The following is a 16,025-nucleotide window of genomic DNA, read 5'->3' on the forward strand; positions in this document are numbered from 1 at the left end:
GCTGAGAGCCCAAAAGGGATCTCACTCCAAGGAAAAGAGCAGTAAATACTGCTCACAGCCACTTGCCTGGCGACCAGGGAATGACATGTGTTGAAAGAGCTGGCTTGTCTTCCAAAAAGAAAGGAGAAAGAGAGAGAGACAGAAGGTGAGGGGCAGAGGAATGCAGGGGATGACCTGAAATGCTGACTCATCCAGTGCTGGAGGTGACCATAGCTGGGGAAGGGGCTGATCCTTCTACAAAACAAAAGTCAAAGTGCTTCCAGGTCACAGATCTCCAGACATCTATCCAGTTCCAATAAGTGCAACAAAACACAGCTGAAAACAAGAAGTGGGGAAGAGGAGCAGTAACTCAGGTCTCCATGGAGACCTGAGATACACCACCTCCTACTGAAGCTGAGAAAGCACCCTGCCCCAAGAGAGATTAATTGATAGAAGAGGCCTTCAGCCCTGGCCGGTTGGCTCAGCGGTAGAGCGTCAGCCTGGCGTGCGGGGGACCCGGGTTCGATTCCCGGCCAGGGCACATAGGAGAAGTGCCCATTTGCTTCTCCACACCCACCCCTCCTTCCTCTCTGTCTCTCTCTTCCCCTCCCGCAGCCAAGGCTCCATTGGAGCAAAGATGGCCCAGGTTCTGGGGATGGCTCCTTGGCCTCTGCCCCAGGTGCTAGAGTGGCTCTGGTCGCGGCAGAGTGACGCCCTGGAGGGGCAGAGCATCGCCCCCTGGTGGGCAGAGCATCGCCCCTGGTGGGCGTGCCGGGTGGATCCCGGTTGGGCGCATGCAGGAGTCTGTCTGACTGTCTCTCCCCGTTTCCAGCTTCAGAAAAATACAAAAAAAAAAAAAAAAAAGAAGAGGCCTTCAGAGTCTCAGGTTACACCCACCGCATTTCTGGATACAGTTTCAAGGAAGCCCCCTACTGAGATCAGTAAACAAGACAATCACCTGTTAAAAAAAAACAAACAAATCAAGACCTCAAAGCTGCCCAAATCTGAAAGTGGATTACAAATAATAGCTGATGCCAACCCAAGAAGACCTAGAAATAACACAACTGAAAATTGGAGGCAGAAAACACCAAGCCTAGACTCAACTAGCTCTACAAACGAAACACCCAAACACACAGATATAATGAGGAGACAGAGAAGTGAAATCCAAATGAAACCACAAAAGAAACATCCAGGAAATGAACTGAGTGATATGGAAATAACCAAATTTCCAGATGCAGAGTTGAAAACAATGATTGTAAGGATGCTTAGGGATTTTGGAACAACAACGGATGGTCATTATGAATACCTAAATAAGAAATAGCAAGTATAAAAAAAGGATATTGAAATATTAAAAAAGAATCATTCAGAGATGACAAATACAATATCAGAAATGAAGACCACAATGGAAGGAATTAAAAACAGGATGGATAGAGCAGAGGATTGAATCAGTGAGTAGGAGAACAACTGGAATGAAGGCATGAAAGCAGAGAAGAAAAAAGAAAAGAGACTCGAAAAGTCTGAGGAAACTTTTAGAGAGCTCTGTGACAACATAAAGAGAAATAACATCCGCATCATAGGGGTTACTAAAGAAGAAGAGAAAGAACAAGTGAAGAGACTTTGTTCAATCATATCATAGCTGAAAACTTTCCTAAATTAATGCAGTAGAAACTCATACAAGTTTAAGAAGCAGAGAGAACTCCATTAAAGAGAAACCCAAAAAACCTACACCAAGACCCATCATAATTAAAATACCAAAGCTAAGTGATAAAGAGAAAATATTAAAAGCTGCTGGAGAAAAAAGGCTATCACCAACAAAGGAGCCCCCATAAGGATGACATCAGACTTCTCAATAGAAACAGTTGAGGCCAGAAGGGAATGGCAAGAAATATTCAAAGTAATGCAGAACAAGAACCTACAACCAAGACTACTTTATCCAGCAAGGTTATCATTTAAAATTGAAAGAGAAATAAAAAGCTTCCAAAAAAAAAAAAAACCTCAAGGAATTCATTACAACCAATCCAATGCTGCAGAAAATGTTAAGGGGCCTGTTGTAAACAGATCAATGTGAGAAAAGAATATAGAAATAGAGCAATACAGCTTTAAAGAATAAAATGGTAATGAACAACTACATATCAATAATAACCTTAAATGTAAATGGTTTAATGTTCCAATCAAAAGACATAGGTAGCTGCATGGATAAGAAAACAGGACCCATACATATACTGTCTACAAGAGACATACCTTAAAACAAAATATGCACATACACTGAAGGTAAAAGGTTGAAAAAAACATTTTATGCAAATGAAAATGAAAAAAAAAGCTGGGGTAGCAATACTTATATCAGACAAAATGGACTTTAAAACAAAGGCTATAGTAAAAGATAAAGCAGGCCACTACATAATGATAAAGGAAGCAATCCAACAGGAAGATATAACTATTATAAATATCTACGCACCTAATATAGGAGCACCTAAATATATGAAGCAGATTTTGATGAATATAAAGGACGAGATCAACAGCAATACTATAAGAGTAGGGATTTCAATACCCCACTAACATCACTAGATAGATCCTCAAGAAAGAAAATTAACAAAGAAACAGAAGACTTAAAGGACACACTAGATCAACTCAATTTAATAGATATCTTCAGAATCTTTCACCCTAAAGCAGCAGAATATACATTCTTTTCAAGTGCTCATGGTACTTTCTCTAGGACAGACCACATGTTAGGGCATAAAAGTGGTCTCAACAAATTTAAGAAGATTGAAATCATATCAAGCACTTTCTCTGATCACAATGGCATGAAACTAGAAATCAACCACAACAGAAAAGCTCAAAAATTCTCAAACACATGGAAACTAAACAGTGGGTTGTTAAATAACAAATGGATTAATAATGAGATCAAAGAAGAAATTTAAAAAATTCCTAGAAACGAATGATAATGAGCATAAAACAACTCAAAATTTATGGGACACAGCGAAAGCAGTACTGAGATGGAAGTTCATAGCACTACAGGCACACTTTAAGAACCTAGAAAAAGCTCAAATAAACAACTTAACCCTATATCTAAAAGAAATTAAAAAAGAACATGAAGTAAAGTCTAAATATAGTAGAAGGAAGGAAATAACAAAGATCAGAGCAGAAATAAATGACATAGATGCTAAAGAAACAATACAGAGGATCAATGATACTAGGAGCTGGTTCTTAGAAAAAATAAACAAGATTGATGAACCTTTAACTAGACTCACCAAGAAAAAAAGAGAGAGGACTCAAATAAATAAAATTAGAAATGAGAGTGCAGAAATAAACGACAGAAGAGAAATACAAAATATTGTAAGAAAATACTATGAAGAACTGTACACCAACAAACTAGACAACGTAGATGAAATGGACAAATTCCTTGAAACATACAATCTTCCAAAAATCAATCTGGAAGAATCAGAAAACCTAAACAGACCGATTACACCAAATGAGATCAAAACAGTTATCAAAAAACTCCCAACAAAGAAAAGTCCTGGGCCAGATGGCTTCACAAGTGAATTCTACCAAATATTCAAAGAAGAACTAACTCCTATCCTTCTCAAGCTATTTCAAAAAATTCAAGAGGAAGGAAGACTTCCAAGCTCCTTTCATGAGGCGAGCATAAATCTGATTCCAAAACCAAGCAAAGACAACACAGAGAAAGAAAATTATAGGCCAATATCTCTGATGAATATAGATGCTAAAATCCTCAACAAAATATTAGCAAACCGGATCCAACAATATATGGAAAAAATCATACACCATGATCAAGTGGGATTTATTCTTGGGAGGCAAGGCTGGTACAATAGTCGCAAATCAATCAATGTGATTCATCACATAAACAAAAGGAAGGAGAAAAACCACATGATAATTTCAATAGATGCAGAAAATTCATTTGATAAAATCAAGCACCCATTCATGATCAAAACTCTCAACAAAGTGGGAATACAGGGAACATACCTCAACATGATAAAAGCCATCTATGAGAAACCCACAGCCAACGTCATACTCAATGGGCAAAAATTAAAAGCAATACCCTTAAGATCAGGAACAAGGCAGGGGTGCCCCCTTTCACTACTCTTATTTAACATGGTCCTGGAAGTCCTAGCCACAGCAATCAGACAAGAAGAAGAAATAAAAGGTATTCAAGTTGGAAAAGAAGAAGTAAAACTATCATTATTTGCAGATGATATGATATTGTATATAGAAAACCCTAAAGTCTCAGTCAAAAAACTACTGGACCTGATAAATGAATTCAGCAAAGTGGCAGAATATAAAATTAATACTAAAAAATCAGAGGCATTTTTATACACAAGCAATGAACAGTCAGTAAGAGAAATTAAGGAATAAATCCCCTTTACTATTACTTTTTTAAAAAAACATTTTATTTTTATTTTATTTTATTTATTCATTTTAGAGAGGAGAGAGAGAGAGAAACAGGAGGGAGGAACTGGAGGCATCTACTCCCATATGTGCCTTGACCAGGCAAGCCCAGGGTTTCAAACCGGCGACCTCAGCATTTCCAAGTCGACACTTTATCCACTGTGCCACCACAGGTCAGGCCCCTTTACTATTACAACCAAAAATATAAAGTACCTAGGAGTACATTTAACCAAGAAGACTAAAGACTTGTACTCAGAAAATAATAAAATATTGATAAAAGAAAGCAAGGAATATACAAACAAGTGGAAGCATATACCGTGCTCATGGTTAGGAAGAATAAACATCATTAAAATGTCTATATTACCCAAAACAATTTATAAATTCAATGCAATACCAAGTAAAATACCAATGACATACTTTAAAGACATAGATCACATATTCCAAAAATTTATATGGAACCAAAAGAGAACACAAATAGCCTCAGCAATCTTAAAAAAAGAAGAATAAAGGGGGAGGTATCACACTTTCTTATATCAAGTTATACTCCAAGGCCATTGTACTCAAAACACCCTGGTACTGCCATAAGAACAGGCATATAGATCAATGGAATGAAGCACCCAGAAATAAACCCGCAGCTCTAGGGACTACTGATATTTGACAAAGGAGGTAAGGGCATATAATGGAGTAAAGACAGCCTCTTTAATAAATGGTGTTGGGAAAATTGGACAGCTCCCTGCAAAAAAATGAAACTAGACCACCAACTTACACCATTCACAAAAATAAACTCAAAATGGATAAAAGATTTAAATGTAAGGCGTGAAACCATAAGCATCTTAGAAGAAAACATAGGCAGTAAGCTCTCCAACCTCTCTCGCAGCAATATATTTACTGATTTATCTCCACGGACAAGTGAAATAAAAGACAGGATAAACAAATGGGACTATATCAAACTAAAAAGATTTTGCACAGACAAAGACAATAAGAACAGAATAAAAATCAAACTACACAATGGGAGAACATATTTGACAATAAGTCTGATAAGGGGTTAATAACCAAAATTTATAAGAACTTGGAAATCTCAACACCAGAAAGACAAACAATTCAATCAAAAAATGGGCAAAAGAAATGAATAGACACTTCTCCGAAGAGGACATACAGATGGCTAATATGCATATGAAAAAATGTTCAACATCACTAATCATTAGAGAAATGCAAATTAAAACCACAATGAGATATCACCTCACGCCGGTCAGAATGGTGCTCATCAACAAAACAACACAGAATAAGTGCTGGTGAGGATGTGGAGAAAAGGGAACCCTCCTGCACTGCTGGTGGGAATGCAGACTGGTGCAGCCTCTGTGGAAAACAGTATGGAGATTCCTCCAAAAATTGAAAATCAAACTACCTTTTGACCCAGCTATCCCTCTTTTAGGAATATACCCAAGAACACCATAGAACTGTTCCAAAAGGAAAAATGCACCCCCATGTTTATGGCAGCATTGTTCACAATAGCGAAGATCTGGAAACAGCCCAAGTGTCCATCAGAGGATGAGTGGATTAAAAAGCTTTGGTACATATATACTATGGAATACTACTCAGCCATAAGAAATGATGACATCGGATCATTTACAATAACATGGATGGACCTTGATAACATTATATGGAGTGAAGTAAGTAAATCAGAAAAACTAAGACCTATATGAACCCATACATAGATTGGACATAAAAATGAGACTCAGAGACATGGATAAAAACGTGATGGTAACAGGGTTGGGGTAGGGGGGTGGGGAGGGTGTGAGGAAAGAGAGAGGGGGTGGGGGGATGTGAGGGGCACAAAGAAAACCAGATAGAAGGTGACGGAAGACAATTTTACTTTGGGTGAGGGGTATGCAGCATAATCAAATGTCAAAATAATCTGGAGATGTTTTCTCAGAACATATGTACCCTGATTTATCAATCTCACTGCATTAAAATTAATAAAAATAATATTAAAAAATATATAACATTAAAATTAACAGGCCAATGAAGTGAAAATACTTATCAGAATCATAGTTATTTATATAGATAACAACGGTATATTTTTCTTATATTTTTAAAACTATAAAAATATCACATTGACCCTGTAAAATCTTAGAAAAATAGATTGCAATTTTAATAGTTTGCCTGCTCCATTTCTTTTTTTTAACAGTTTTATTTAGACAATTAATTTTAGTGGGGTGACATTGATCAACTAGAGTACATAAATTTAGAGAAAACATCTTCAGATCATATTGACATTTGATTATGTTGTATACCCATCACCCAAAGTCAAATCATCCTCCATCACCCTTCATATGTTTTTTTTTTATGGTATTCCCCTACCACCATCACCTCCCTCTCTTCTCTTCTCCTCCCCCTGGTAACCACTGCACTCTTATCTATGTCCATGAGTCTCAAGTTTGTTTCTCACCTATATATGGAATCATACAGTTCTTAGTTTTTTTTATGATTTACATATTTAACTCACTATAATGTTATCAAGGTCCACCTATGTTGTCGTAAATGTTCCTATGTCATCATTTCTTATAGCTGAGTAGTATTCCATAGTATATATGTACCACATCTTCTTTATCCAATCTTCTATTGAAGGGCTTTTTGGTTGTTTCCATGTCTTGGCCACTGTGAACAATGCTGTGATGAACATGGGGATGCATGTGTCTTTACATACCAATGTTTTGGAGTTTGGGGGGTATATACCCAGTAGAGGGATTGCTGGGTCTGCCTGCTCCATTTCTAAATGGGCATCAACTTTCTACAGGCAAGAAAGTTTAAGAAAATTTCAGAGAAAGCTGTGATATCCTATTCAAAAATAGTCAAGTGGTTTAGAAAATGAAGTGCATCCCATAGGGAGAAGCAAAAAGCTGTGTAGAACAATGGACTGACAAATCAGTTCTAAATTACAGAACTGGACCTAATCAGAAAACAGTCTCTGACCCAGAGTGGATTAAGGTCGACTGAGGCCCCGGGTACAGAAGAAAATATTGGATCCCTTTAAAAAAAGAGAGAGAGACAGAGAAAATAAAAATACATGTTAACCATTTTTTAAATAAATAAATAATATATATTATGTATTATTAATGTTAAAATTGCACATATAAAACCAAACTTGATGTCATTAGAAATAAAATGTGAAGTTGGGGTTTTGCGGGTCCTTTGGAAGTTGGGGCCAGGGCACGTGCCGTTAAATCCACCTTTGCTCTGACCCCAAAGTGGGAAGACCTTGCAGCATTTGCCCAGCTAGAGTTCAGAATCACTAGAAACAAATGTCTACTATGTGGGTTTTATTCTTCCTTTTTTTGAATGGGTATGTCTTCAGTGATTATACTTCTATAGTGTAACCTACATATGTTGGGTGTATGTGGTATTAATGAACTTGTTCGTAGGTCTCTGGATTAAGAACACAGCTTTATCTAAAGTACATTATAAAATACTGGCCTCTTAGCCTGATACTGTGATTGGATCTTTTATGGGGATTTAAAGGGGATAAATGTATTATGCATTTGGGAGACACATAAATAATTCTGGACAGAGGATTAGACTGTGGTAAATTGATTTCATTAATGGCAATAATTAATATTGTTCTTTATCTGCAAAATCCTAGCCTCTTTCTGTTCTGACTCAGATTAGCCTGTGACTTGCTTTGGCTGATAAGATGCTGGGAAATATATAATAATCAGAGAACTGAAAGGCACTGGTGAATATCCATTTACTATTTGGCACAAGGGTTCCTGCTCTCTCTTGACCTCTGTTATCACCAGAAGAATAAGCAAGCTTGCCATAAGTGTATGAGTGGCACTTAGAAAAAAGTTGAGATCATCCTAGAAAACCAACAGCTGCAGACCCTCAAACATGCAAGAATACAAGGCCAAGACTAGTTAACCTCAACCCAGATTAGAATAAATGAAAGATAATACATAGATTTGTGAAGAATATTAAGTGGTGGTTGTTTTAAGCCATTGAGCTTTGGAGTGATTTGTTAAGTAGCAATAACTAATCAATATATCTTCAGTGGCATAATCTAGGACAAAGAGTCCTATTTCTAAGGTTGACCAAAATTAATTATTAGCCAGTTTCCATAGAGCTTTGTCAATCAATCTATTTTCTGGGAACCAGGATTTAGGAGAATAATTTTTGGTAATACTAATCTTAACCTCTTAGTCCACTGCCCTGATTATAAAATGTGTCCTCTAAGCAAAACACCCAAATACATTATTAATCCCATATAAACTGTGAGAATAACTGCAGTTGCCAAAGGGGAATCTAGAGAATTTTCAGCAATGTCTGATATCCTTGCTCAGCATGCAGATTATTTTTCTGAGAAAGATGGGGTGGGACCATTTTAATGGACAGACCAAAAGGCATATACTATCTAGTATAGAAACTGTTAAAAAGGTTGTCATCCACAGATGCGACATCAAGGTTGAGAAAAGTCTTCTGAGGACCTCTAAGATTCCTCCCTAGTGTTCTCAGGGGCTGTGAGATCCACTGTTGGCAACCATTTTCATTCGCCAGTACTACTTTATGGTATACAGGTCAAGTTTGCTAAAAGTTTTAGGAGCATAATAGGTATTAACGGATGCTGGAAGTATTGGATATCTCCTCCTTGCTGGCAGATCAGAGACAGATGAAAAACACCACCACCCATGAAAATTACAACATAGAATTGGAGATGGCCTTCGTGGCAATTCTGCGGAAATACAAGTGCCCCCACAGTGTGCCCCCACTTTCAGCCCCAGTTTTCTAGAAATCCAATGACCAGGGACATAGGGTCTTCATATTTACTATGCAAACTTTCATTTTATCCCCATTTTCAGTATGTTACTTGTACCCTTCAATTATCCGTTTATCCTCTAGTCTGGAGAACTATTTATTCTCTTTAGATAAATCTTAATAATAAATCTTCAGAACTCAGTCAGGATATGAGGTGGCAGTCATTCAGGATACAGAGTAAAAAGAGGATGTAGGTCCAACTGTTTTGTAAAATCTTAAAATAACCTCCTATTATTAGCCCTACCTTGATCTAGCTTGTACAGAGGTCCTGATTTCTAATAATTACTGGGCTTTCAGGGTATTCTGTAAAATAAAAAAATTTGACTTTACACATTGCCACATTAGGATTCACTTTCTTGGACATAATAAACCAATCACATACATCATCTTCTTTCTGAATTTCCAAATTATTGTTGCTATCCTTCTTTTATACTCTCTATGTCATTGTCAACATAAGAATCTTAAATATCTTGTTCTCTCACTTTAATAGGTTTTCATGAAGGAAACAGCATATACATGTCTATTCAAACCAGTATTATAAACCAAAAGTATCAACCTGAACTTTTTTAGAAAAAACTACCACCACATTGGCAAAATGTTCAGGATCTTAATTTAAGCTCAGAGAAGTAGCACGGTCGAAGCCATGCAATTTCACAGTGTCAAGTTAGGACCAGAAAATAAAATCATTTGAAAGATGCTTCTGTAAATCTGTCATGTAAACTCTATGTGTTTGGCTCTATCTCTTATTCTGTAATGTTTCCTAGAATCCCTAGTAAATGCAGAGTCTCTAGATCTTTCACATCAGAAAGAGGTAGCTAAAAAGGAAGGGTTTCTTTTTTGATTCTTTTTTTTTTAAGTGAGAGGTAGGGAGGCAAACAGACAAACTCCCACAGGCACCCTGACCAGGATCCACCCAGCAAGCCCCCTAAAGAGTGATGCTCTATTTGTGGCCATCACTCTGTTGCTGGGCAACTGAGCTATTTTAGCACCTGAGGTGAGGCCATGGAGCCACCCCAGAGCCTGGGGCCAACTTACATGAACTGTTAGAGCCATGGCTGTGGGATGGGGAGAGAGAGAGAGAGAGAGAGAGAGAGAGAGAAGAAAAGAGAGAGAGAGAAAAAAAGGGTGGAGAAGCAGATAGTCGCTTCTCCTGTGTGCCCTGACCGGAAATCGAACCCAGGACTTCCACAAGCCAGCTGATGCTCTACCACAGAGCAGCCAGACAGGGCCGAGAAGGTTTTAGTTACAGAAATGATGATTAAGACCTGGGCCATATAATAGCAGAATCTTAAAAATGAAATTGTAAATCACCAGCTGTTGGCTATAACTTCATTTCTCATAATTGTAAAAGTATACATTAATATTCCTGTAATATAAAATGCTACAGTATGTATAAGCAGCAATGTCTGTGAATCTCTCTCTATGTATATATGGTATTTGAATGCTTTCCATTCAGTGCAAATGACACTTCCTGTGAGATACATCTGAAACATTTCTGAAGTAACTTTATGTTGTGGTCAATATGAATGCTTTAAAGTTATGCATTTAAGTGAATTTTAACTATTTGTTTAATAAAATTTCTTACCACAGTACTAAAAAGTAAAACTGGGTTCCAGCTCTGTGATCTTTAAAATCTTGTTCAATTTCATTAAATAGCAATAATTTCAATGAAAATACTCCCAAATATTTTGTAGCATTTAAACCAATATCTGTTTGAACTTTAAAATTTTTCATTTTAAATTGATTCCTCTGGCTCCATGAAAACAGCAAGCTATATTTTTCTAATCACTGGTCTACAGAGGTCAGACCTTCAAATTGCACTTTTTTTAGCTGCCAGTTAGTATTAAGTCAGCAAAAAACACATGTAATAAAGGTCAAGTAGTAAAGATGTTGCATTATTGAGTATTGTTTACTAGTAGAATCCATACTGGATTGACTATGATAATAAATAATAAAAGATAAATAAAAAGTGACTAAATACGATTTTCTCACTGTTCTAAGAAACTAAATGCAGTTTCTATAGTGCAAAATCTTTACAAACTAAAATCAGCATCAGATTAATGATACTATAACTAATCTTTATGAAGGTGGACTTGCAACTCAAAAAAATAAACTACAACTATAAGAGCTAATAAAGAATTCACTTCAATAAGATTCTAGTTTATTACCTTTGATGATTACAACAAATTATAATAGTGATTCAATTTAAATTACAGGTTAATAGACGTGATGCCAGAGGAACGACAGAGTGAGAGATCCCCTTGGTCTCTTCCCTTGCAATTTCAACAGTTTGAACCATTATAACTCAGCAAAGGAGCCCTAGCTGGGTACACAGGCTGACCTGGAAGATTTGCATATCGAGGCAACTAAAGTGAGCAGGAAGCTGCTGGGGGCTTGGGAGGAGATAAGGACACAGCCCCATAGTATATAAAATCAATATACCAAATATATACTGCTTTCCTATACACCAACAATGAAAGCCCAGGAAATGAAATAAAAAAAAAACAATTCTTTTCACAATTACAGCAACAATAAAAATACCTAGGAATAAACTGAACAAAGGATGTGAAAGATCTGTATACTGGAAAATACAAATCATTATTAAAAAGAGATTGAAAAAGACACAATGAAATGGAAAGATACTCTGTGTTAGTGGATTGGAAGAGTAAAGATAATTAAAATGGTCATATTACCCAAAGCAGTATAAGATTTAATGCAATCCACATTAAAATTCCAATGTCATTTTTTAAAGAAATAAAAAAACTCATCAGATGTGTATGGAATCTCAAAAGATCCCAAATATCCAAAGCAATTCTGAGAAAAATGAATAAAGTTGGAGGTATCACACTATCTGACTACAGAGTTATGATAATCAAAACAGGATTATACTGGCAAACAGACACACATACTAAAAGAAAAGACCAAGAGTCCAGAAATAAAACCCCATGTATATGGGCAAATAATTTTTTACAGAGAAGCCAAAAACACACAATGGATAAAAGAAGCCTTCTCTAATAAATGACGCTGGGAAAATTGGAAAGCCACAAGCAAAGGAATGATATTTGACTACAGTTTGTCCCCATGCACAAAAATTAATTAAAAATGAATCAAAGACCTAAGTATAAGATCTGAAACAATTAATCACATAGAAGAAAACATCAATACTGAAGTCAAACTTATGGATCTTGGCTGTAGAGAGCAATTTATAAATTTGACACCAAAGGCAAGGGAAGTAAAGGCAACAATAAATGGATATGAAACTAAAAAACTTCTGCACAGCAAAAGAAACCAACAACAAAACAAAAAAGGCAGCTAACTAAATGGGAGATAATATTCACAACAACAGCTCTGACAAGGGGTTAATATTCAAAATATATAAAGAACTCATTAAGCTCAACAACAAACAATCAAATTAAAAAGTTGGCAGAGGACCTGAGCAGACACTTCTCTCATGAAGACTTATCAACAGCAAAAGTATATATAAAAAGATGCTCATCTTCACTAGCTATTAGAGAAATGCAAGTCAAAACTACAGTGAGATACTACTTCACACCTGTTATATTGGCTGTTAATAACAAGACAGGTAATAATGGTGAAGAGGTTGTGGAGAAAAAAGAACCCTCATTCACTCCTGGGAATGTATGGCCACTATGGAAAAGAGTATGATGGTTCCTCAAAAAACTAAGGATAGAATTACAACACAACCCAGCAATCCCTTTACTGGACATCTACCCAATAAACTCAAAAATATTTGTTCACAAAACCACATGCACCCCCATGTTCATCACAGCATTATTCATAGTGGCCAAGATATGGAAACAACCAAAGTGTTCTTCGATAGAGGATTGAATAAAGAAGATGTTGTACATGTATACAATGGAATACTACTCAGCCATAAGAAATGATGACATAGTGACATTTATGACAACATGGATGGACCTTGAAAATATTATACTTTGTGAAATAAGTAAATCAGAAAAGTGTAAGAACTGTATAATTTTACACATAGGTAAGAAATAAAACTGAGGCAAAAGTAAAGTGGTTACCAGAGGGAGGATGAGAGGGTGAGTAATGGAGGTTAAACTTTTGGTGACAGTAAATTGACTTTGGGTGATGGGCACACAATGCAATAAATAGGTCACATGCTGTGGATATGTACATCTGAAATGTCTGTGTTTCTATAGACAAATGTCACCCCATTAAATTTCTAATTAATTGATTACAGGTTGTGGACAAGTCCTGCCGGGGGTGAGGACGACGGAGGTGCAAAGACCCGACTCCAGGGACCAGGTTCAGTGATGCAGATCCACTTTATTCAGGAAGTAAGCTAGTTTATATATATAATATATGGGTTCAGCCAATAAGATGTTACAGTGTGTCCTTCATAGCCAATGGCTGAAAAGATCAGGGTGCTGCATGATTGGCACTAAGTCACTTCCTTATAGCGGGCGGTGAACTTTTTTCCTGGGTATGCCCAGGAGGGTTCTGGGAGCTGGAGTATTCTCACAGCATTGCATCAGCCACAGCTGCTAGAAATGCACTCTGCACTCCACCTACAACAGGTAAGAAAGCCAAATATTAGTAATTTATATCATCTATAGGTATTCTGATGTTCTGATAAAGTTGTGTGTGTATAGCAGATATTTTATTTTGATCTGCTCTTTACTTGTCTTTGTTAGGATTTTAATACTTGCTTTGAATAATTTAACCCCGAATATGCATACCAGATGCTTTGGATCAAAGGTAGATTATCATTATTTACTTTAAAATAATAACTGTGTGATTCCCCAAATCTCGATTCCTACCCTCAGGGTGAAACAATGAAAGCCAGGTCATATCTTCCCCTCACAAATTTAAAGTCTGTATTACAGGTGAGAAGTGGAGAAAATTGAAATTTATCTTCATATCTAAAGGAAAAAGAGGTAATTGCCTTCTCCTTCCTACTTGAAAGGAGGGAGACTAGATGAAAGGGATCCTGAGATCTCACTCTAAACTTCTGAGATATAAATACCTGTCTCCAAGGGTTAAATAAACCCAGTGTTTCTAGTTTTTGTAACTTAGAAATGTCTTCAAGGTGCTAAACCTTATCTTGCCTTGAGAAGTAAGCATTTACCTCTTGAATTATAAACATCTGTGTGGAGTTCTCTCACTTTCTATACAGTTGAAAAGTAATTTCTCATATCTTACTTTTAGCCCAACATCCCAAGATTTCAGCAAAAATTTCTTAAAACCCCAATTCTACAAAATATTTTCTCTATATCCCACACTAATGCTAGCTTTAATTATTGCCATTATGAACTTTCTTTGGGATTATTTGTTTCTTACATAAGTAGTGAACAGGAAAATATAACCCTCTCTTAGAAATTCCAAATGTTATGCATGACATATTTAATTCATATCATTGGCAAAAGCCATTTTAACCTAGTACATAAGTCATTATTTACTTTATTTTTACCTTTACAGTAGTTTCAGATTTAAAAAATTTTAGACTCTAGGGAGAAAATATATAAAATACTGAATAATGTTACTAAAGATAACTTTTTAAACTTCTACCAGCAGATTTTTCTAATTTTGAATCAGTTAATTTCACTCTTTCACATGATTTTGACAATGACATGTCTTATCTTTTTCTTTATTATAATTAACTTATTTCTGAATTTGTCATAGCTATGAATTTGCAGAACTAACATATCTTTTAATTAAGACTTGAAAGATCGTGTCTGCTTTTTGTAGCTGTTCATTCCATTATTTTTTTTAATTTCTACGTATCTAAAAATTATATTTCTTAAGCTTCAAGAAATCAGATTTACATTTAAATATAATTCATTTTACAGAATAAAGAAAGAATCATTTAAAAGTATGGTGTATTCTAACTTTAAATGTAGAGGTAGGTCCTGGCTGGTTTGCTCAGCGGTGGAGCGTCAGCCTGGTGTGCAGGAGTCCCGGGTTCGATTCCCGGCCAGGGCACACAGGAGAAGCGCCCATCTGCTTCTCCACCCCTCCCCCTCTCCTTCCTCTCTGTCTCTCTCTTCCCCTCCCGCAGCCGAGGCTCCATTGGAGCAAAGATGGCCCGGGCGCTGGGGGTGGCTCTGTGGCCTCTGCCTCAGGCGCTAGAATGGCTCTGGATGCAACAGAGTGACGCCCCAGATGGGCAGAATATCGCCCCCTGATGGGCATGCCGGGTGGATCCCGGTCGGGCGCATGCGGGAGTCTGTCTGACTGCCTCCCCGTTTCCAGCTTCGGAAAATGAAAAAAAAAAGAAAAATGTAGAGGTAGATGACATCAGAGTGATGATGGCAGTGTGAGAAATACTTCCAATCTCTCCCCTTAAAATTTCAATAAATTGAGCAGCTATTAAAGCAGCAAAGCAATCCTAGCTGGGCTTGCAGGCATGCCTGAAAAATCTGCGCACTGAATGGATTATAGGTGGGAAGGGTTGAGAAGGAGTTTGGAAGATAAGACTCATTTGCAGTTGGCTCCAGAGAGAAGAGAGGCACTGACTCTCCAGAATTTTGTCCACTGGGGCTTTGAAGAGGAAGAAGACTGGTTTGACTGTTTTCTTTGTTTGTTCGTTTGTCTGTTTTTTCCAGCTGGGGATCCAGAGAGAAGGGAAGCTTGGACTATCTGGGTTTTGGTCTGCAGAGGCTCCAGAGAGGAAAGAAGCCCAGAGTGACTGGAGTATTTATTCTGCCAAAGTTCCAGAATGAGGAGAAGCTAAAATTGTCTGGGTATTTTTCTGCCAAAGCTACTGAGATGGGAGAAACCCGGAATGACTGGGTCTCCTTCTACTTGAAGGAGCTGTGAGATTGAGGGACAAGGGGGGGAGATACTAA

This window comes from Saccopteryx leptura, chromosome 9 (assembly GCF_036850995.1).
Source record: "Saccopteryx leptura isolate mSacLep1 chromosome 9, mSacLep1_pri_phased_curated, whole genome shotgun sequence".
NCBI lineage: Eukaryota > Metazoa > Chordata > Mammalia > Chiroptera > Emballonuridae > Saccopteryx > Saccopteryx leptura.